Genomic DNA, 21,614 nt, shown 5'->3' with positions numbered 1-21,614 from the left:
AAAGATTTTAGTAACTGCATGTTAAGACTTTTACCCCTTTACCTTTATTTGTTATATGTTACATCTTCAAAGGCAGTTTTTTAGTGATTTGTTTTCTTTGTCCAAACTAATAACTCAGTCATCTTAATCAAATTTCTAAAGTCTGTAACATCGTACTCTGTGCCTACTGAGTGTTGTTCTTTACATGCTGGTCTCTGTGTTTGTTGTCTGTGGTTAACACAAGCTAACACCTCTGCAGCTGTATAGTTTCCTGTTTAACATAAAAAAAAATCTCCTGCAGTTTCTCAAAGAGGTGTTAGAAATAATTTATAGTTACATTAAGTCAGCCTAAAAGTAAAACTATAGTTTTACTCATAGTTTGGTTTTAGTTTGACATGAATATTTTAAATCAAAATCAACTTTGCTTCATCTTTGTGCGACACCAACATTTTGTTTTATTTTGCAGAGAGTGATCCAGCAGTAATCTACTCAGCAGTGAGAACAGAAGACGTCAGTTATGGTGAAATCAACATCAAAGACAAGAAAACCAGATCACGGATCAGAGGTAAAGCTGCTCTTCTTTGTCTCCAGTCTCTGATGATATGAGTCTGTCTGTCTGACAGCATTTAAAATGACCTGCAGGTGATTCAGAACAAATTTACTGTGTGTAGAAATTAAAGAACTACAGATGTTGATACATGAATGAACATCTAATGCTTCTGTTTAGAAACTTCAGACTTCAGTTTGCTAATATTTTTCAGGTTTACATAACAAAAAACCCAAAACAAACAAAAATCAAATATGATTTAGAGAGATGTTTAAAATGGGTTTTAAAGGATGGGAACTAATTGAAGATTGTTTGCCAACGATACAAAGCCCCAAGTAGAGACAATGAAAATTCTAAAGCTGTAGCTAAGGACTGCCACTCAGGCTCTTAATCTTAATTAATTGATGGTCAGCAATGTAAGATGCAGACCTGAGTTTTACCAAAACTGACTTTGATATACCTTTGCTTTTAAGCATCTCTGTATTAACATGGTTGTACACAGAGCTACAGCTCTCCCGCTGCCAGCCGTACTCACAACAATAAGAACACAGCAGACCACAGGTATTAAGCCGGCGAGGCTTACCATGCCACTGCAGGTGAGTCCATCTCACCTGCAGTGGCATCGCAGATCATGCCCGGCCACAATATTATATAAAGGCAGAGATTTCTGTCTCTGCATCGTAAAATAATGATATTTGATCAATTCTCATCACTGAGTTTTCCTAAACAACAAAGCCTACCTAAAAAACTCGCATTTTCATAACTGTGACCTGCCCATACTATTCATTGGTTAATTGTTTGTGCAGGTCTAGACACATTTACCTTTATTGGTTGATAATATTTTCCTTTTTTTCTGTTTTCTTTAGTAAAATCTCTGTCCTTAGATCTTTATTAAATAATATGGTAATAGGTTGAGGACTTGACTTCATTTATTTGATTTGATTTAATTTTTTAACATTGAACAAATTCCAAAAATATTGAGAACTCACAACGTAAGTGATCTCATTGATAAGGCTGAACATCATGGCAGTCTCTCTCTCTCTCACACACACACACACACACACACACACACACACACACACACACACACACACACACTTTTAAATTTTTTTTCAAAAACATTTCTTTAGAATGAGACTGCCTGTGGTGAGACTACACCTCACATTTTCCACTTTAACATGATCCCAAAATTTCTGCTTCCTCTTGGAGACAAATAGGACATGTCTGCAGTTTTCTTTGAGCCACACTTGGCCTTTATTAATGACAAAGACTTAGCCGCACCTCTGCTTTATATAGATTTCAGGCGTGTTATAACTTTTCGCAGTGAACTGAACAGCTCAGGTTAGGCTCACATGTGTCTGCTATATCTCTACAGCATGTAATTAGCCCCGTCTCCCTCCCCTCACCCCAACCAGTCATGGGTGATGGCCGCCCTCCCTGAGCCTGGCTCTGCTGGATGTTTCTTCCTGTCAAAAGGGAGTTTGTCCTTCCCACTGTCACCAAGTCCTTGCTCAAATGGTCATTTGATTTCCATGTTGTTCCTATGAATTATTGTAGGGTGTTTATTTTACAATATAAAGCTCGAGGTGACTGTTGTTGTGATTTGGTGCTATGTAAAGAAATGTAAATTCAATTCAGTTCAATTACACTTTTGTCTTGATGGTGCACACATGTTGTTAGCAGGGTGAATATTAATATGAAGTGTATTAAGAGACAACTGTACTACAATAAATCTTTTTAACTACTTAAAAGGTTCTGCATGTAAAACCACAGCAGCTCCTTCCTGTAGTCTGAAGCTGATGACACTTCTCTGTTCTGGTTTGGCCAAGCACAGAGTTCATATCGTGAGAACTTGCCCTGTGGTGAAGCATCAGTTTGCACTGAAAAAGGTGTCAGATCTGTGGTTGTGCACCTTCAACTAGTTAGGGTAGCTGTTGTTTCTCAGCAGAAGTGTTGAGAAATGCAAAGACCATGAAAAGCTTCAGCTCTTTACAAAAGTTACATACATGTGTTAATCTTCACACAGTCGTTTTAGCTGTGCTCTAACTGCTCTGTACTGTGTCTAAAGCTTTGTACCCCAGTTTTGATCAAAATAGGTGCTGGGTTTGATGTAAAGTAGATACCAAAGGATTCTTGTTTGCAGAGATCAAATACTAACTTAAATATTAGGCACACTTTTAAAGATTGACCCAGACAACTCAGGAACTAAACATTTAAATAAAAATGGTAAATGGTCTGTATTTGTATAGCGCTTTTCTAGTCCCTAACGACCCCAAAACGCTTTACACAACCAGTCATCCACCCATTCACACACACATTCACACACTGGTGATGGCAGCTACATTGTAGCCACAGCCACCCTGGGGCGCACTGACAGAGGCGATTACATTTCCTGAAATGTAACTCATATTAAAATATAGAAACAACATCCTGTCTAATAATATATACAAAAATTAAAAAGCCTTTCTAATTAGTATTACATAAATCAAAGTTATATTTTCACCAGTTGTTCATTAACTCAGACAGTCATGTCCTAAAGAGACTGATTTTACACCAGTGTACAGGCTACAAGGTTAATTAAATCAAATATCAATGTGACTTAAGACTTAAATCTAGTATTTTAAATATATCACGTAAATGTCACACTAAATAAACTCACACGTGAGCCCACTTTCACCCTCACAGTGGCTCAAAATGTTGTGAGCCTGTTAGTTGGTCACTCTGACACGGCTGTGAAGCCCCTCGCTTCACACAGGTGCACCACTGCTCACTGTTACTGCTTCACTGTTTCACATGGGAGCTGGAGCTGTTCATGGTGAGAGGTCGGCTACACCAGTTTATCACAGGACATTTAGAAATGGGACTAAATCGTTCAACAAAGTCACCAAGAGCTATGAAGTTTGTAATCATTTTTCCTGTTGTTGTTTGTGTTCAGACTTTAAACCAGAGCCAGACGCCATCTACTCTTTACTGAAGTAGTCCACCAGTCCAACCACTGACGTCCAGCTGCTGGTCTCTAACTGGTTCATCCCAGCACCTCAGACCAGAGCACATCCATATTTTAATTTTCCACGGATTAAGATTAAAATGATTCAAAACTTCAAATACCATATGAGGATTTTATCTAAGTAAGTTTTAAATGTATTTTCCTGCAGTGACAAACAATATAAATATGTTAATGTGTTTCATGGACACAGTAGCTTCACTGTTAATATTTAAGTATGATTCAAGCACCTTGTTCTTGTTCCCTCAGCAACTATTTAATTTCTCTGCGTGAATAATAAACCTTTGCTCTCACTTATTTTCCTCGTGTGGTTCTGTGGGTTTCACCGAGATGTCTGATGGAAAATCTGACTTGGTCGTGGCTAACCGACCCACATATGTTTTCATTGCAGAAAAGAAAACAAGCATTAAACCACAGCAGCAGAAACAATACAACGGCTTTAAATAATGCAGCAAAGCTTCATCTCAGACAGAGAGATTTTACTTTGATGTTTTACAGTAAGTCACACTGAAACCAGCCAGCAGCTGCTGACATGGCTTTTTTAAAATTAATTATTTAAACTGGTCAAATGAAAACAGAACATCTTACTCAACTTACTTACTGAGTGTTCATTTATTGTTTCTCCACCTGGGAAACATTCACAGAGTCACACTCAGAGCTTTAACATAAAGTGCTGAAGTGTTTAGAGATGAACTACAAACTGATGACCATGTGACTCAGACTGGACAGACTCATCTCCTGAACCAGCTCAGAGACCCTCCTGTTACACCTCAGTGAGTGTTACAGCAGAAATAACAGCCAACGCTGTTATTGATATTAGATTGATACTAGTGCAATAGCATAGTGCTAGTCCATAAGTTCAGTATATAGCACACTTAGAAGTGTTAAGTAAATATGTTTTAATGAAAAAAAAAACATATATACGATCAAGTATAGTTGTGTCCTTGGGCAAGACACTTCACCTACCGCTGGTGGTGGTCAGAGGGGCCGATGGCGCAATATGGCAGCCTCGCTTCTGTCAGTCTGCCCCAGGGCAGCTGTGGCTACAACTGTAGCTGCCTCCACCAGTGTGTGAATGTGAGAGTGAATGGGTGGATAACTGGGTGTGTAAAGCATTTTGGGGTCCCTAGAAGGGACTAGTAAAAGTGCTATACAAATACAGGACATTTACCATACCTCAAACATGAATGATGAAAAATGTCTGAACTTTTTGTGTGTCGACCCTCGTCTGTACTGTAGACGTCGCCACATTTACATTCCAGCTCTCCAAAGCATTTACTTGATATCAGAATATCATCAGTCTGGCAAAACACTAAGCAAAGCAGCTGCTTTTCATGTGGCAACACTTTTTACAGTGTCACATATTTCAGTTGACTTCTGAAGTATTTAGTGTTTAACTTCCTTTAACTAAAATAATGGTTCCTGATGTGGCAGCAGGGGCGTCTAACAAAGTAAGGAAGGTGGTAAGGGGCTTTCTCCTAATTATAAAGCATGTCTATAGCTATGTGTAGATTATAGGAGCTTCACTGTAGTTTTAGGTCATGATTCTTACTCGCAACTCAAAGACTAATTGTTTTTATACAGTATATGTTTTCCCTATAAACTCATTTTTAGCTTTGCAAATAATAAATCGCTCTACACTGAGTAAAATAGACCCATTTTCCTGGACTTGCTCAGCTGAGGAGAACCAGGAGAGTCATGCACATTGAAATAAAGTATTTCATGCATTTCAATTGAAATTTTTTCTTAGATTTAATTACGCATTAATTTGGTAATTCATTATTTCATCATTTAATACAGTCCCGATCAAAATTTTAGGATCAATTGAAAATCACAGAAAATCCTATTTTGCATGGTTGGATCTTAACAAGGTTCCAAGTAGAGCTTCAACATCCACCAAGAAGAAATGGGAGTGAGACAAAACTTTTTTTGAGCATGCAATTTATTGAAAACAACGCCTAAACTGAAAGTGGACCTGCATCACTTTGCTGTGGAGAGAACAAAACTAAAGCGATCTTCTCAATTCACCAACTCATCTACCATCAACCAGGAAGTATCTTCATCTGTCAGTACACATTCTCTCTGTGTCAGTAGAGAAGTCCCAACTTTAGTTTTTGCCGGTGTAATGAAGGGAATCATTGAGCGGAAAAGACTGACAGGTAAGGAGCAGCAGTTACTTAATGGCAAAGTGGAGCAGGAAATGGGGTTTATCACTACTGTGTTGGGCTATTGTTGCACCACAAACTTGTAAAGAAACCCCCTGGCTTACTAAAGAGAGTCTGGGCCTGAGTCTGTTCAGCTTGTGATATTCCAGCTGTTGATCAGCACCATGGACAGCACTCACACACATTGATATTCAAGCTTATGTTTTAAACTCACACCATCTTCTTCAACCAGACCAGCACTGGCCTAAAATAGATTGTGAGTTGCCAAAGTAACATAAAGAGAGCTGCAGGTAACTTTTAAATATATAATATGATTAGCAAAGAGTATTTTACAACTTAAATGTTTCCATAAATAGATATGATGTATTTGAGCCCTGGAACAGACTGGAGACCTGTCCAGGGTGTACCCTGCCTCTCGCCCTAAGACAGTTGGGATAGGCTCCACCCCCCACGACCCTGAAAATGGATGGATGGATGATTGGATTGTATATGCCATCTTCAACATGGCAAAAGTTGGATATGTGGAAGAAAATGGATGGATGAAATTTCTTCCTGGAATCACTTTATGCTATAAAAACACTTCTAGCATCCAGCGCACTGCTGAACACATTGCTCACATGTTATTACAGCAGATACATGAGGCACATGTCTAAACATGACCATCTCTATTACATGTGACAGAAAGTCAAAGACATTTTTGTCACTTCCAACAGTTTTAGGTGAACTATGTGTTTCATCAATCATGATGCAATTATTCTCTGTTATAAATTTCATTACTCAACCAAGAATTTTATTTACTCTCAGTCTCCACAACTTATTTAATTACCATCCAAAACACATATTTAAATGAAGGGAATCTTTATCAACAGTGACATCAAACACAACTTTTTCATTCAATACAGTGTGTTTATACTTAATAAAAAAGTTATTATGTTAATGTCTTTTAATCAAACTATGAGAGCATCACTGATGATCTGCTTGTATCCATGTTAGTATGTAAAGTCCAACATCTCCCTCTAGTGGCCATATATAAACCATGTGTGAGGATGGTGTTAATGTAAAATGTGAATGTGTCACCAACTTCCTCAAACTCAAACGTGTTGAAGACTTCAGTGGCTTGAGGACCAGGTACCGTGAGCAGCAATGCAATTTTCCTGGCATCGGGTTTGGAGTCCAGTACCATGGCCGCCATATACAGCTCACACTGATGCTTAAAACACCACCAGTTTCAGTCCTTCCGGTGGTTTCAAACCGTCCATCTCATGTCCGTCCAACTTTGAACTGCTATCGCTTCCACTCTTTCACTTTTACTCCTGGTACCATGTTGTCTTCGTTGCGTTCGTTCAAAATAACACAGCATCCACTTATGCTTTGCGAGCTACTGCCCCAAACATTTTATTAACATCATTATTATGTCACACCACAGACCAGTCTTCTTTTATGTGCTCCCCTGGAGGCATTCATGAGCTTTCTTAAATACAGTGCCCCCTGCTGGTAAACCTTATCATTACATTAACATCTACATATCAACACAGTAACCATCTAACATGACTGGTTAGTTAGTGTTTAAAGTCCAACATCTCCCTCTAGTGTCCATATATGAACCATGTGTGAGGATGGTGTTAATGTAAAATGTGAATCATAGTGTTCCAGTCAGTCATCAGTGTGTCTCTGCACAGCTGTAATTAAAATGTGTTCAGAGGGCCTCAGTGTCTGAATGGTTCCAGTTCAGCTCCATAACAGCAGCGTCCCTGCTTTGATTCCTGTGTTTCAGCTCATATCTGCCTCTCTCACTGAGGGGGACCTCCACTACATGGACATGTCTATTTGAACCAATAGAAAAGCTGGTGCTCAGAGGAAGAGGGCGGGCTTTACTTGGTGTCAGGGACAGAAATGAAAAAAAGCTCAAATGAGTGAGAAGGACGATGAAGGAAACATCTGTGCTGTGTCTGCTCTGTAAGTAGAATCTCTGTGTTTGTTTGAATTCTTGTACTTTGACTGTCTGCTCTCCTGATAACTGATGATGGAGGAGAAGACATGAAAAACAAATCAGGCTGAATTCAAGTTCAAAACACCACGAGGACCAACTGCAGGTCTGAACTGACTCTTTATCTTTGCTCAGGAGTCGAGGAAACACAGCAGGCATTGAAAAGATCAAATCATTCACTCATTATATCAACACAGCTGCACAGTGTACACATGACTTTATGGAATTTACTTTTTTCAATATTTGTTGTCCAAACCTTATTGAAACATGTTACTGGCATTAAATAAAAAACGAGCTCATAAATATATAATACACAGACGAGTTTGTGGAGTTGTTCTTTATTGTAGCCAAAAACAAACAAACAAAAGAAAACCCACAGAAAATTGGAAACTGCTGCAAATATTAAGTTCATAATACATCAATCCTACAAAATTAAAGACAGTTAATAACATGCTTTATTGTGTGATGACATTTTAAGTTCATGGTTAAAATATTTAGTGTGTTTATTTAATTTTATTATTTATTTTGTTAAAAAAATAAAGGTGCTAAAAAGAAACATGTTACTTGCAGTTTTGTCCCAGTAGAAGTGAACTAGACACAAGTTTAGAAGTTTTTGTGTCAGAGCAGTCACAGGGAGACAATCAGAGGAGCTTACGCAAAAGAGAGTGGAATCCTGCAGCTGAACTATTAGACACTGCAAAGCAGCGAATGTGGACCTGAACGTTGCTGCACTGAAGTTTGCTGCTTGTTGATGAAGTGAGTGGCCACTAAAATAAGTGGGAAAATTTCAGTTGATCAACAAGAGAGAAGTGAACTTTAATTTTGTATATTACCTGTAACGTGAGGGTTTGCTATGTGGTTTGGAATCACTCTGAATGATTAGAAACAGCAAGATGAAGACGGATAACTTTTTTAGAAGCCTCGTTGCTCTCAGCACACAGCAACAACAACCCAACACTTCCTGTTTACCACCCTCATCAATACTTGACTGGCCTCTCAGAAGCTATACTCGGATCAATGCAGGGAAAACAACTAGGTAGATATAACACATACTTATTACTGCTTTAAACATGCATATGTAAACATAACACGTAAATATCAAAAGACGTAACTACCAAAGGGGCACATAACCAACTCTATAAATGTTATAAAGTTATAAAGTTACATTTAAAGTTACATTTAAATTTGCTTCTACACTGTACAATACTTATAATATTTATATTGTAATATCAGTTAACAGACACATTCAAGTTTAAACACTGTGTATTCATTGTGTTCATGGTGTATAGTATTTCTATAAAGTCAAGTAACCAGAACTCCGAAGCAGAATAGAAGATGTCAGGAACAGCTGCAGAATATATGGGTTGTGCCACTCTGGCCCAGAATCTAAAAGTAGTTCATATGTCGGTCTCATTATTGACATTAGGGAATTTTGGCTGCCCGCTGGAATTGAAGCGATGGGACGAGGCGCGACCTCTCACAACGAACGCAGCATGGTTAACACCTTGGAGACGCTTACAGCTGCCGTGAAGACTCAAAATAACACCATTGAGCGTATATTGGGATACATCAAAGAGAGCCCTGCTCAAAATGAGACCCCTGAGCGAAAGTTGGATCACATCGCGGAACGGATCACAGCAGTTGTGAGGTCTCAGAATCAAAAGAATGAGAACACCACGGAACAGAAGTTTGATACCATCATGGGGAGGCTTGCGGTTCTCCAACGGGAGATTGAGAGACCAGTGTCGAAGTGTTAAAGAACAGCTTTGAAATTCTCCTGAGCTGCTCGCATAAAAGAAAAATCAACAACATCAACATGACACCACGGCGCCAGCTGCGGGCCCAAGGCTGGAGCCGAACAAAACTCCCTGATAACGACTGTGTGATGACTATTCTTCCCATCCCATGCAAGGCCATCTGGGTTGGCTGGAAGACTGCTTACTTAGCCTGATAGAGTGAAGGACACTGTCTCAGCTGAACTATGGACACGCACACACATACACTTACACTGATAAGCACTCACACATCCCCCCTCCCCTTCCAATGCCATCGATGCTTGTTGCCTCCTGGGAACACGAGGCGGGTCTGGGCAAGCGCTGGAGAGTCGGCGCAGTGGCAGGATGGCTGCTGTGTTGCCTGGGATTACTCCTTATCCCCTACCCAACCCTGTTGCTGGTCACGTGCTCTATAATGTTGTACTGTGGACATTTATGTGCTCTCTGTGCAGAGGAGTTTTTTTGTTTCCTGTTCTCATGCTGTCCTCCAGTAGCCCAGCATGAGTAGAGGTCTCTTTTTTTCCTCTTGTACTTTCCCATTGTAGTGTCCATTTCAGTGTTTTTTCTGTAATGCAACCGTTCTCTGACTTGTATCCCCATGTGATGTCTGTGTTGTGTGTGTATGGTCGGGGGGCGGGTTCATTCCACTGCAGGGCAACCTGCCACTGCATGTGGCGAATAAAATTTGAATTTGAACTTGAACTTGAAATACATACTGTATTAAGAGAAAAGAACCTAGGGGCCCTGGTCTACATCAGTATAAATATGTGATAGATTGGCTACATTATGTTCACCTCAAATCAACCTGAGTGTCATTTCTCTTTAGTTCTGATCTCACTGCTGAGCTGCACAACAAACCAAGGTCAGTAACCTTCTTCTGTCACACATAAAACTCTAGGCTCTTGGCTCTTGACAGATTCAGTCGCATCTTTTCTCCCTCCCGCTCATCTTATCTTCCCTGTTTGCGCTACTCATGTCCTTGTCTTGTCTACTCTAACCCTCAGAGAGTCTCTCTCTTGTTCTCTAAACCCTAAAAAATATGGATTATATCAACTGGTCTCTGAACGCAATTAACACCTTTTTATGGACGACAAGCCTGAGTTTGGGAGAGCCCAATTGTCCTGGTGGGATGTTTTCTGCCGGATACACGATGGACGGGTGGCAGCACTGGCGCATCGTGTGCCAGGTGGGATTGTCAATTTAGGACATAGAAGATATATACCTATTCTGAACCGTGATAACAGGGTTCTTGCTGATCGGAGCTGGCTCGGCCCTGACTTACTGATGTTAAAGAAAGCTCTTATGGCTGTTCAAAACTCCACAAGGCTAGCTGCTTTGATCGAAGTGATGGGAAGGGCATGAGTACTGTGCTTATTGAACATAAAATGGAAAGATCTTGGAGAAGCTCATGGCTGTCATGTCTGTATGCAGGCAGGAAAAAACCCCAACATGCAGACTCGTGGAGGCAGAACTTAAACTCAAGGTCCACTGCTTTATTGCAGGCATAAGTCAAAAACAGAACAAAACTAGGAGGGCTAGAAACTGAACTAGAGCTAAAACACACAGGCAGGTCTGAGGCCATGAATGTTAATGATGCGATAAAGCACAGAGGCAAGCACAGACAATAAATACAGAAGGTCAACAGGGCAAAGAGGGAACAGCTGGGAGACACGGCTGAGTATAAATACACATGAGGAGAAAGGGAGGATGCAAAACTGAGTACACTGACTGTTAATACTTTCACAGTAAAACAGGAAGTGCACACAGGAGCTTTGGGGGGGGGGAGACATGGATAAACATAACACGAGGGGAAACACGGCACAAGAACTCAAACAACAATATACACACATGGCAAACATGGAGCCAAAGCCTAAGAACTCGGACTCAGTAAAAGCTCGGAATACTACAGAAACCAAAACCAAGAGAACCACAATGAAAACATGAAACCAAGGAATGACACGACTCTTCAACTGGAAATTTACAGACCTGGTGACCAGTGCTGTCTACACCGGATCAGTCTCATCCCATTTACCCACCCCTACTGTTTGTCATGTGATTCTATGGTGTTAAGATATGAAGATTCATTTGCCTTTCTGTGCCGAGATCTGTTTTTTCTGTTCTCAATTTGTTTTCCTCTAGGAGCTCAGTATGGGTGGAGTTCTTTTTTCTCATCATCTTCCCTCAGGGTGTACTTTCACTGTTTTCTTTTTGGCACGTCCACGTCTGCAGCCTGATCTCAAATATGAAACTGATTCAATTAAGCATTAATCAAAGAATTATAAAAGTTTTAACAAAAATATTTGATATAACAAATCAAATATTTTTCATTTTAACCCTCACAGCTCGTCTGACTGTGAGTCCCAGCAGCTCTCAGTTCTTTAAAGGAGACTTTGTGTCTCTGAGCTGTGAGGAGGACGACAGCTCTGCTGGATGGACTCTGAGGAGAAACACAAGCAAACAAAACACCAGTCAGTGTGGAGATGGATGGGGAACATCCGCTAATTTATCCTGTGACATCAGTTACATCGTTGAACGAGACAGTGGAGTTTACTGGTGTGAGTCCAGAGAGGGTCCCATCAGTAACATGGTTAACCTGACAGTCACTGGTAAGCTGAGTGTGTGGAGTTAGTGTTGATGAAGCTGTGTGTAAATGGATGAAATGCTGTAGTTTGTCTCTGTGTTGAGGTGGATCAGTGATCCTGCAGAGTCCTGTCCTCCCTGTGATGGAGGGAGATGACGTCACTCTGCTCTGTAAAACAAAGACCACTCCCTCCAACCTCCCAGCTGCTTTCTATAAAGATGGCTCCCTCATCAGGAAGCAGCCTACAGGTCACATGACCATCCAGCATGTTTCCAGGTCTGATGAAGGCCTCTACAAGTGTGACATCAGCGGTCATGGAGAGTCTCCATCCAGCTGGATCACTGTCACAGGTGACACACTCACCTGTCTGTGTTTCTGCAGCTTTCAACATTCACAATGTGACGACAACTTAATGACTGTGTTTGCTTTATTTTAGGGGAAGACACCACCACACCTCCACCTACATCCACACCTCCACCTACATCCACACCTCCACCTACATCCACACCTCCACCTGGATCCACCTCTCCTCCAGCTTTCACCTCCATCACTCTTCCTCTTCTCTCTCTGTTGTCATGTGTTGGATCCTCCTGTGTTGTGGTTCTACTGGTGTTACTGGTTCTGCTGGTGAGACGATGTGTTCACAGGAAACCTGAAGGTGAGACGGACTCAGGCATATTGATTTTAGATTTGAAGTTCATGTTAATCTACATGTTATAGTGTTTACATTCATAATGATTTGATGGCTTTGCATTGATGTTTGATCCCCATGGAAGTAACTCAACATAGTACAAATCTACGAATATTTCTTTGTATATCTTTTTATTTATTTTTTTTAATTAAAATCCTAACTACAACTTTAGAGTTTTTAAGTAAAACATGTTGCTGTTGAATTTGGATCATTTCACCAGATCAAGATGAACCTGTAGAAGATGACATCACGTATGGTGACATCCAAATATCAATCAAACGAACTCGAGGTAATTCTGGGTGTTTTTGTTACAAGATTCTTTAATGGTTGTACAGATGTTGTTGTTGTTGTTTTTAATGAAATGCTTTATCTCATACTTCAGAAAAGTTTGAGCTTTTGATTCTGTGCACAGACATTTTATGGCTTATTAAAAATAAAGTTATTTGAGGACACTGTGGAGCATGTAAGGGATGATCAGAAGTGTAAAAATGTAGATGGATGGAACGCTCCCATTTTCTTTCAAGAGTTCTGGAGAAAGTGATCTATATACAGTTGCAAGCTCACCTTGATTTTGATCTAAAATTCGAGCTCCTATTTATTTATGCTCCAGAGAGAACCATGCGGTCCAGTTCCAAACTTATGTTATCTATTCCACGGTCTAAACTTAAAACTCACAGCAACAGAGCCTTCTGTGTGGCAGGTCCCAAACTCTGTAATAGTCTGCCTCTAAATATTAGATCTGCACATTTGTTGGATTTCAGCTCAAGGTAACCCACACATTGTTGTTTTAGTTCTTTCTACTGTCTTCTTGTTTTATTGTCTTCTTTTTTATATTTAATTGCAACATTGTTGTACATTTTACTTTTTTAGTTGCATTTTAGTTTGCAAAGCACTTTGTGCAGCACGAGCTTTTGGAAATGTGCTATATAAATAAACTTGACCTTGATTTAAGGTCATATGCTAATGGTTACGTTAGATACAAAGCCCCAAGTAGAGAGAGTAAAAATTCTAAAGCTGTAGCTAAAATGACCACCAATCACATAGCCTCTGATCAGGATTTGATGGTCATCTGTGTAAAATGCAGACCTGAAGTTTAGTCATACAAACTTTGATATACATTAGACTCAATCTATAACATATACAAGCAGGGATTTATGTCTTTTGACCGTTTATCCTCATCACTGAGTTTCCCTGAACAACAAAGTGTGCATAAACAACTTGCATATTCAAAACTGTGAAACCATTTTCCTCGATAAAACCTCTGTCCTCAAATATAGATTCAATAATATGATTATAGGTCAAAGACTTGCCTTCATAAACTCATTGTTTTAATATGATCATTTAATATAAAACAAATTCCACAAATATTATGACCAAACAACTTCAGAGATCTCATTGATAAGACTCACCACACTTTAAGACCCTAACCCTTTAATGAGATCCCAATGTTTGCGCTTCTTCTTGGAGGGAGTACAAATATGAAACATCTGCAATTTTCTTTGGGCCACGCTGGACCTTAACAAATAGCATAGACTCAGCCAGAGGTCTGCATCAGTGTTTTTGTGAGTGGCCGCTATATAAACAAATCTGAATTCAATTAAATTCAGTTATACTGCTCTCTGGCTTCAGTGCACACAGTTTGTTATCAGGGTGAAAGTGTTGCTAATATGAAGGGCATAAAAAGAGTTCTAACACCACAGCAGCTACTTCCTGTAGTTTAGTTTGAAGCTGATGATCTGTGCTGGTGTGGGCAACGACACTGTTTATATTTTGAGAACTTGCACTGTGGTCAAGTCTCAGCCTGCACTGAAAAAGGTGCCAGCTCTCTGGTTGGTCATCATCAGCTAGTCATTTGTTGTTTCTCAGCAGAAGCATTGAGAAATGGAAAAAGAAAGACCATGAAAAGCTGCAGCTATTTACAAACGTTACATACATAGTGTTTTTAGCTGTGGTCTAACTGGTCTATGCTGTGTCTAAAGCTTGGTACCCCAGTTTTGACCAAACTAGGTGGGGTGTTGGGTTCTATGAAAAGTACATACCAAAAAAAGTTATAATGTTTGCAGAGGTCAAATACCAACATTAATATTAGGCACACTTGCTTGGCAGTTAAATTAAAACAGGTTCAAAGAGCTGACCGAGACAACTCTTTAACACAACGACTGAACATTTTCTGAAATTTAAATCATATCAAAATGTATAGAAAATCAGCCTGTTAAGTAATATATACAAACAAATAAAAAGTCATTTAAAATCATTAAATGTATTAATTAATAACACATAAATCAAAGTTATATTTTCACCAGTTGTTCATTAACTCAGACAGTCATGTCCTGAAGAGACTTATTTTACACCAGTGTACAGGCTACAAGGTTAATTAAATCAAATGTGTCATAATATGTGACTTAAGACTTAAATCTAGTATTTTAAATATATCACACAAAGGTCACACTAAATAAACTCACATGTGAGCCCACTTTCACCCTCACAGTGGCTCAAAATGTTGTGAGCCTGTTTGTTGCTCACTCTGACACGGCTGTGAAGCCCCTCACTTCACACAGATGCTGCACTGCTCACTGTTACTGCTTCACTGTTTCACATGTGAGCTGGAGCTGTTCATGGTGAGCGGTCGGCTACACCAGTTTATCACAGGACATTTAGAAATGTGACTAAATCTTTCAACAAAGTCACCAAGAGCTATGAAGTTTGTAATGATGTTTCCTGTTGTTTGAACTGTGTGTGTTTGTGTTCAGACTTTAAACCACAGCCAGAGACGATCTACTCTTCAGTGAAGTCCTACCACAGACGTCCAGCTGCTGGTCTCTAACTGGTCCCCAGCACATCCACATCAGACATCCACATCAGTGATATAAACTAAAATGATTCAAAACTTCAAAAACCATATGAGGATATATTTTCAGTTGAAAATTTAAATGTGTATTTTGCTGCAGTGAAAAACAATATAAATATGTTAATGTGTTTCATGGCCAGAGTAGCTTCACTGTTTATATTTACGTGTGACTCAAGCACCTTGTTCTTGTTCCCTCAGCTACTACTTAAAATCTTTGCTCTCGCTTATTTTCCTCGTGTGGTTCAAAAGGAAACGAGTCACATATAAAGTCTGCTGCCGTCTACTGGTAACACTGAGCAATACAATAGAGCTCAGGTCATGATTCTGTCTTGTGATACAAAGACTAATTGTTTCTTATATGGTGTACTTTTTCTGAATACATTGAATTTTAGCTCTGCAAATAATAAATCACTCTCCAATGAAGAAAATAGACAAATGTTTTGTATTTTCTTGCTCTGCTAAGAATGACCAGGACCAGGAAAGTCAAGCACATCAAAATAAAGTATTTCATGCATTTCAATTCTTACCTTTCAGTTTATTTGATTTATTTACACATTAAATTGGTATTTTTTAAATCATTTAATATATAAAAATAAGAGGAGTGATAAATAAATATTTCTAAATGACGCCAAGAGCACCTCGTGGTTTTGTTTGAGAGTGGATGCTCTGCTGTGGTGGCAACAGAACTGAGCATTAAAAGGTCACTTTTAATTCAATAATCCATCTACCATCAACCAGGAAGCAGCTCCACCTGTCTCTACATGTTCTCTCTGTGTGTGTTTCTGCTGCTTCTTTGTCCTCACTGTAAACAGATGTACTGAGAGACTCCAGCACTGATGTTTGATAGGAAAGTCCAAACAGCCTCACTGGGTCTCCATAAAGAACAAAGATTTGCTCTCTGTGGCTCCGACTGTCAGAAAGCCAAAAAGCAGGTACGAGTAGTGGGACCAAAAGCCAACAAAAAGCATTCTAAAGAGAAGGGCGACTTCATAAGAATTCAGTTTTATTTCATGTCTTAACCATCAATGTGTGACAGGAGTGAGAGTGTCATGCGTGGGGTCCATTGCAATCAGAGGGAGAGGAGGGTTATTGCTCGTCAGAATATGCTGGCAGAAAGTTGTAGGTTGACAAAATGTTTGCTTACTTGAAAAGCAGGAAGTCAAGCCCTTCGAGAGGAGCCAACCAAGTGAGTGTCCAGGTAAGTGGCGAAGGTAAGTGTGGAAAAATGTCTGACCTTTTTGCTCTTTGATTAGTGATATGGAGGCAGGCGGTGTGCAGGAGGGCAGGCAGGACAGAAGTAAAATTTTACCTACTGTGTAATGAAGGGAATCATCGAGCTGAAAAGACTGACAGGTAAGGAGCAGCAGTTACTTAATGGCAACGTGGAGCAGGAAATGGGGTTTATCACTACTGTGTTGCACCACAAACTTGTAAAGAAACCCACTGGCTTATTAAGGAGTCTGGGCCTGAGTCCATTCAGCTTGTGATATTCCAGCTGTTGATCAGCACCATGGACAGCACTCACACACATTGATATTCAGGCTTAAGCTTTAAACTCACACCATCTTCTTCAACTAGACCAGCACTGGCCTAAAATAGATTGTGATTTGCTAAAGTAACATAAAGAGAGCTGCAGGTAACTTTTAAAGATGTGATATGATTGACCGAGAGTATTTTAGAAGTTGAATAGTTCCATAAATGTATTGCATTTGCCATCTACAATATAGCAAAAAATGGATAAGTGGAAGAAAATGGATGAATGAAATTTCTTCCTGGAATCACTTTATGTTTAAAAACGCCTCTAGCATCCAGCACACTGCTGAGCACTTTGTTCATATGATATTAGAGCAGATGCATAAAGCACATGTCTAAATATAACCATTTCAATCACAAGTGACTGAAAGTCAGAGATCTTTCTGTTGACTGTGTGTTTCGTCAAACATGGTGTAATTATTCTCTGGTGAAAATCACATCAACAAACCACAAACAACACCTGCCGAAACATTTGCCAACACATAGTTTCCATGTTATGACCATAGAAATGGGAACAGGGAGGAGCACAAAACAGGATTTCCTGAATTTCAGAAGAACACATAAGTTTGAAAATCCAAAAAGTTCTTTAACACTCACACTCTCCACAACTTATTTAATTTCCATCTCAAAAATATGTGTAAATGAAGAGAATCTGTATCCACAGTGACACTGAGGTGCGATTGTGGCTCAAGAGTTGCCAGTTCATCTTGTAATCGGAAGGTTGCTGGTTCAAGCCCCGGCTCAGACAGACCTGGTCGTTGTGTCCTTGGGCAAGATACTTCACCTTCACCGACTGGTGGTGGTCAGAGGGCCCGGTGGTGCCAGTGTCCGGCAGCCTCGCCTCTGTCAGTGCATCCCAGGGCGGCTTGTCATCACCAGTGTGTGAATGGGTGGATGACTGAACATGTAAAGCGCTTTGGGGTCCTTTGGACTATGTAAAGTGCTATACAAATACAAACCATTTATGTCAATGGAAAATTGTACTTAGTAGTCAGTATAAGCTTTTAATGATATAAGTTTATATGTGATAGAATACTGCACGATGACCTTTTTATTACTTAGAACTGATTGTTCTTTATAAAACTTGTTCTGATATTTTTATTTGAAATCTTCCCACAGCGATAGTAAGAAGCTGAACAAGCAGTTCTGACCTCTTACCAGGAAAAAGGGCTGCTTCCCACATCACACACACACACACACACACACTTACTTAGCACTTAGTTCCTCCTACGCCGGGCGGCGCATCGGGCAGCTAGTGATCTCCATCGATGTCGGTCAGCAGCGACTGCTTCAGCTTCGTCCCAGGCAATGTCGACAGTTCTCAGATCGTCCATGAATGTTCAACGCCATGTGGTCTATGGTCGGCCTTGCTTTCGCTTGCCAATGCGTGGACACCATGTCATGGCAATCTTAGCTGGGCGATGAGGGGGTAGGCGTAAAATATGGCCCGCAAAGCGGAAGCGGCTTTCTGCAACAACATCGGCTAATGGGCGGGTGCCTGCTCTTCGTAGGACCTCCTCATTTGTTATTCGGTCCCGGTAGGAAATTCTCAGGATTCGCCGCAGGCCACGTTGTTGAAGCACGTTCAGGTGTTGAATAATTGCACTTGTTGAGCGCCAGGTTTCACTAGTGTAAAGTGCAGTAGGGAAGACGATAGAGTTCAGTAGTCTGATCTTGACCCTAACATTCAGGGAGATCGAGTTCCAAATAGGTTGGAGACGTCGCAGGACACCAACTGCCTTTCCTACTCTGGCGTCGACATCCCGATCAGAGACCCCGTCATTCGAGATGATGCTGCCAAGATATGTAAAATTCTCCACCTCTTCAGCACGTTGTTGGTTAATCATGACAGGAATGCGGGCACGTGCATAGCCAACTCGGAGTACCTTGGTTTTTTTGGCGCTGATTCTTAATCCAACTTTCGTCTCCTCCCTCTGCAGGGCTGCGGTCAACTTTTGGAGGTCTTCCTGAGTTGAGCCCAGCAGGGCGATGTCATCTGCGAAGTCCAAGTCAGTGAGATTACGCGCTTCGTGCCAGGGCACACCGATGCCAGCTTGGTCAACTGATCATCGCATGATGAAGTCAATTACCAACAGGAAGAGGAAAGGGGATAGTACGCATCCTTGTCAGACGCCAGTACTGATCTTGAAGAAATCTGTGCAGCCGTCATCCGTCATCTGGACGCAGCAACGGGAGTTGGAGTAGAGACAACAAAAGGCATCTACAAACTGCTGAGGGATTCCATAGTGGTGTAGGATAGCCCATAGAGTCGGCCGGTGGATGCTGTCCAAAGCCTTCTCGAAGTCAATGAAATTAATAGAAATCTTCCCTTGGTATTCCAATGTTTGTTCAATGATCATGCGGAGAGTGAAGATTTCCTTGACGCATGACCGGCCACTCCGAAACCCAGCCTGCTCTTCTCGCAATCGTTCGTTCACTGCGTGTTGTAGCCGATTCAAAAGAGCGAGGCAAAACACTTTCCCGGGTACCAACAGCAACGTGATGCCCCGCCAGTTGTTACAGTCACCCAAATCACCTTTTTTTGGAAGTTTGATGATGGTGCCTTTTGTCCAATCATCGGGTACATGTGATGTTGACCAGCAGGCGTTTAGGAGTCTTGTAAGGGCAGCTTCAAGATGGGGTCCGCCGTGCTTCAGCATTTTGGCGAGGATTTTGTCCAGGCTTGCGGCCTTTCCACTCTTGAGGAGTCGGATCGCTGTCTTGACTTCAGTGATGCTGATTTGTCTGATATCGACAGGAAGAAGATCCATGGAAGGTGCCAGGTCTTCGGCCTCGAACGGTTGGGGTGGCTCAGGTTGGTTCAGAGTATCGCGGAAGTGTTCGACCCATTGTTGGTCTTGTTCAGCTGCAGTAAGGAGGACACGTCCATTTTTGTCTCGGATTGGAACACCACGGCCACCACGAACCCCAGTTAGATCTCGTACAATGCGATATAAGGTTCGGGTATCGTTCCGATCGGCTGCTTCTTGGGCTTCGATGCCTTTAGCTTCGATCCATTCACGCTTGTCATGCTGGCGGCTACGTTTGACCTGTCGGGCAAGGTCTTGGTAGGTGGCCATGGCCCTCTCACGCTGGTCTGCAGAAGCATGTGGGTCAGAGGCCACCTGGTCCCGAACTGACTTTGCCAAGTGACGTTGATCTATAAGTTCCCATGAACGGTCGGAGATCCAGCGCTCCTTAAAGCCACCCCGTCGGCGACCAATCTTTGATTCTGCTGCACCGACCACAGCCTCTTTTAGCTCATCCCAGAGTGTATCTGGATTTTCGTTGTTATTTCCTTCCGCAGCAAGGAGCTGGAAGCGGTTTCTCAATTCGAGTTGAAATTCCGCTGCCGTATTTGCATCTTTTAAGCGTTGAACGTTAAAAGGACTTGTCCGCTGCAGTCGTGGTTGGAGGCGCTTCAGGTGAAGTTTACATTTGGCAATTAGCAGGTAGTGATCAGAGTCAATGTCGGCTCCACGCCACACTCTAACATCGCTAATGGTGGATGCCCAGCGGGATGATATGCAGATGTAGTCGATCTCGTTTGTATATCCGCCTTCCACGTCGCCTTGTGTATCCACTTGTGGCCGAAGAAGGTGTTCTTGATGGTCAGCCGGTTTGCCGCACAGAACGAGATCAGCCGCCCACCATTTTCATTTGTCATTGCTGCGATTCCAAACGGGCCGATAGTCGATTCCAGGCCGTCCCGGTTACTGCTTATTTGCGCGTTGAAATCTCCGCCCACGATCAGCAAATCATGACGCGGCGAGTTGTCAATGGCATCCTGGAGCATCGCATAGAAACCATCCTTGTCAGTATCGTCAGCCTCTTCTGTTGGAGCGTATACTTGAAGAATTGTGACTTTCACATGCCTAGCTTGGAAGCGAGCCAAGATTAGGCGGTCTGAAATGGGCTTCCAGGCCAGCAATGATGTTGTTGCATGTCGCGAGAGGATGAAGCCCACGCCGCGTGCATGGTCTTGGGCATGGCCAGAGTAGAGCACCATCTTTCCATCACTAACCATCTTCCCGCTTCCTGCCCATCGCATTTCTGAGATGCCCAAGATGTCCATACGGTACGAGTCAAATTCATATAGAAGCTGGGCCAATTTACCTGTTTGGTACAGAGTCCGTACATTCCATATTCCATAACGAGTAGTTTCTTTTGGGTCAAAAATTGGTCGACGCATCGGGCAGTGGACGACCCGAGGGCTTTTCTCCACTGCCGTCATTAAGGGTTGCCGATCATCTTCGCCCTGATTCAGTCGATAATGAGATTCACTTGCTGTTTCCGTAGCAGTTGGAGTTTTTACAGGGTGGGGTTGCTAGCCCTACGCCCAACCCTCCTCCTTTCTCATCTGGGCTTGGGACCGGCAATGGCAGAGTTACACACACACACACACACACACACACACAAATCAAATACGCACATGCTCACGTATCAACATTCCACTGAACAAATGTATTCATTATTGTATTACTTTTCTTGTGTATAAATAAAG

This window comes from Neolamprologus brichardi, chromosome 3 (assembly GCF_056152115.1).
Source record: "Neolamprologus brichardi isolate AB-2024 chromosome 3, ASM5615211v1, whole genome shotgun sequence".
Taxonomy (NCBI): Eukaryota; Metazoa; Chordata; class Actinopteri; order Cichliformes; family Cichlidae; genus Neolamprologus; species Neolamprologus brichardi.
The sequence above is the reverse complement of the archived record's forward strand: the minus strand, read 5'-3'. Positions refer to the sequence as shown.